The sequence below is a fragment of the Salmo salar genome, chromosome 08 (assembly GCF_965601325.2).
Source record: "Salmo salar chromosome 08, fSalSal1, whole genome shotgun sequence".
NCBI classification, from domain to species: domain Eukaryota; kingdom Metazoa; phylum Chordata; class Actinopteri; order Salmoniformes; family Salmonidae; genus Salmo; species Salmo salar.
Genome location: NC_138298.1, coordinates 3,977,501 through 3,980,000, shown reverse-complemented (window position 1 = coordinate 3,980,000; position 2,500 = coordinate 3,977,501). Strand labels below are relative to the sequence as shown.

The window sequence follows — 2,500 nt, the reverse complement described above, 5'->3', positions numbered from 1 at the left end:
TGACTATATATGTTGTAGCAAGAGATTATTTCTCGCTTACGGCCATATCAGCCTGGGTACGCCCGATCTCGTCTGATCTCGGAAGCTAAGCAGGGTCGGGCCTGGTTAGTACTTGGATGGGAGACCGCTTGGGAATACCAGGTGCTGTAAGCATTTTGTCCACGAGGGTGTGCTCTTGCACTATTTCATCAGCAACACTGCCTTGTAGTAAGCATTTAATGATGAATTGACTAAATGTCTGTTTTATCAGACTCACTTTGACTATATATGTTGTAGCAAGAGATTGTTTCTCGCTTACGGCCATACCAGCCTGGGTACGCCCGATCTCGTCTGATCTCGGAAGCTAAGCAGGGTCGGGCCTGGTTAGTACTTGGATGGGAGACCGCCTGGGAATACCAGGTGCTGTAAGCATTTTGTCCACGAGGGTGTGCTCTTGCACTATTTCATCAGCAACACTGCCTTGTAGTAAGCATTTAATGATGAATTGACTAAATGCAGCTTCCTGCCTTTTTAATAGGATCAAATTTCCTTGTGTTTTCAATTAGCATCTGCCTTGTATTTATAAGACAAACAAGAATATTGTTGCTGAATGCAGCTTGTGTGTGCTTTATGCTCCTTTGCCCTGTTCAAATGATGAAAGGAAATAAAGTTTGTATTTTATCCAACTACCTGTACTAAAAAGTGATGGGAACAGTGTTTGTAATTTCTTCTACTTTTTCAGTGACACAAAGTTCAAGCTGCTTATCTAATTGGTGAAAATGCAATGTCTGTTTATCACACTCACTTTGACTATATATGTTGTAGCAAGAGATTGTTTCTCGCTTACGGCCATACCAGCCTGGGTACACCCGATCTCGTCTGATCTCGGAAGCTAAGCAGCGTCCGGCCTGGTTAGTACTTGGATGGGAGACCGCCTGGGAATACCAGGTGCTGTAAGCATTTTGTCCACGAGGGTGTGCTCTTGCACTATTTCATCTGCAACACTGCCTTGTGGTAAGCATTTAATGATGAATTGACTAAATGCAGCTTCCTGCCTTTTTAATAGGATCAAATTTCCTTGTGTTTTCAATTAGCATCTCCCTTGTATTTATAAGACAAACAAGAATATTTTTGCTGAATGCAGCTTGTGTGTGCTTTATGCTCCTTTGCCCTGTTCAAATGATGAAAGGAAATAAAGTTTGTATTTTATCCAACTACCTGTGCTAAAAAGTGATGGGAACAGTGTTTGTAATTTCTTCTACTTTTTCAGTGACACAAAGTTAAAGCTGCTTATCTAATTGGTGAAAATGCAATGTCTGTTTATCACACTCACTTTGACTATATATGTTGTAGCAAGAGATTGTTTCTCGCTTATGGCCATATCAGCCTGGGTACGCCTGATCTCGGAAGCTAAGCAGGGTCGGGCCTGGTTACTACTTGGATGGGAGACCGCCTGGGAATACCAGGTGCTGTAAGCATTTTGTCCAAGAGGGTGTGCTCTTGCACTATTTCATCAGCAACACTGCCTTGTAGTAAGCATTTAATGATGAATTGACTAAATGTCTGTTTTATCAGACTCACTTTGACTATATATGTTGTAGCAAGAGATTGTTTCTCGCTTACGGCCATGTCAGCCTGGGTACGCCCGATCTCGTCTGATCTCGGAAGCTAAGCAGGGTCGGGCCTGGTTAGTACTTGGATGGGAGACCGCCTGAGAATACCAGGTGCTGTAAGCATTTTGTCCACGAGGGTGTGCTCTTGCACTATTTCATCAGCAACACTGCCTTGTAGTAAGCATTTAATGATGAATTGACTAAATGTCTGTTTTATCAGACTCACTTTGACTATATATGTTGTAGCAAGAGATTATTTCTCGCTTACGGCCATATCTGCCTGGGTACGCCCGATCTCGTCTGATCTCGGAAGCTAAGCAGGGTCGGGCCTGGTTAGTACTTGGATGGGAGACCGCCTGGGAATACCAGGTGCTGTAAGCATTTTGTCCACGAGGGTGTGCTCTTGCACTATTTCATCAGCAACACTGCCTTGTAGTAAGCATTTAATGATGAATTGACTAAATGCAGCTTCCTGCCTTTTTAATAGGATCAAATTTCCTTGTGTTTTCAATTAGCATCTGCCTTGTATTTATAAGACAAACAAGAATATTTTTGCTGAATGCAGCTTGTGTGTGCTTTATGCTCCTTTGCCCTGTTCAAATGATGAAAGGAAATAAAGTTTGTATTTTATCCAACTACCTGTGCTAAAAAGTGATGGGAACAGTGTTTGTAATTTCTTCTGCTTTTTCAGTGACACAAAGTTAAAGCTGCTTATCTAATTGGTGAAAATGCAATGTCTGTTTATCACACTCACTTTGACTATATATGTTGTAGCAAAAGATTGTTTCTCGCTTATGGCCATATCAGCCTGGGTACGCCTGATCTCGGAAGCTAAGCAGGGTCGGGCCTGGTTAGTACTTGGATGGGAGACCGCCTGGGAATACCAGGTGCTGTAAGCATTTTGTCCA

The 2,500-nt window shown here is 42.6% G+C and overlaps 5 non-coding genes and 2 pseudogenes across 5 annotated transcripts; all 7 read left to right on the top strand.

The window, feature by feature from the left end:
* The first annotated feature begins 34 nt into the window (after positions 1–34).
* On the top strand, positions 35–153 carry LOC145884682 (5S ribosomal RNA). The gene has a single exon (XR_014396261.1). It is a non-coding gene; the product is annotated as a 5S ribosomal RNA (ribosomal RNA).
* A 139-nt stretch (positions 154–292) lies between these two features.
* On the top strand, positions 293–411 carry LOC145856678 (5S ribosomal RNA). Its single transcript, XR_014377569.1, has one exon. It is a non-coding gene; the product is annotated as a 5S ribosomal RNA (ribosomal RNA).
* Positions 412–820: 409 nt separating this feature from the next.
* LOC145851505 (5S ribosomal RNA) lies at positions 821–939 on the top strand. Its single transcript, XR_014373356.1, has one exon. It is a non-coding gene; the product is annotated as a 5S ribosomal RNA (ribosomal RNA).
* A 409-nt stretch (positions 940–1,348) lies between these two features.
* On the top strand, positions 1,349–1,457 carry LOC145853583 (uncharacterized; annotated as a pseudogene).
* A 139-nt stretch (positions 1,458–1,596) lies between these two features.
* On the top strand, positions 1,597–1,715 carry LOC145886717 (5S ribosomal RNA). The gene has a single exon (XR_014398302.1). It is a non-coding gene; the product is annotated as a 5S ribosomal RNA (ribosomal RNA).
* A 139-nt stretch (positions 1,716–1,854) lies between these two features.
* LOC145884810 (5S ribosomal RNA) lies at positions 1,855–1,973 on the top strand. The gene has a single exon (XR_014396390.1). It is a non-coding gene; the product is annotated as a 5S ribosomal RNA (ribosomal RNA).
* Positions 1,974–2,382: 409 nt separating this feature from the next.
* LOC145853490 (uncharacterized) lies at positions 2,383–2,491 on the top strand (annotated as a pseudogene).
* The last annotated feature ends 9 nt before the right edge of the window (positions 2,492–2,500 follow it).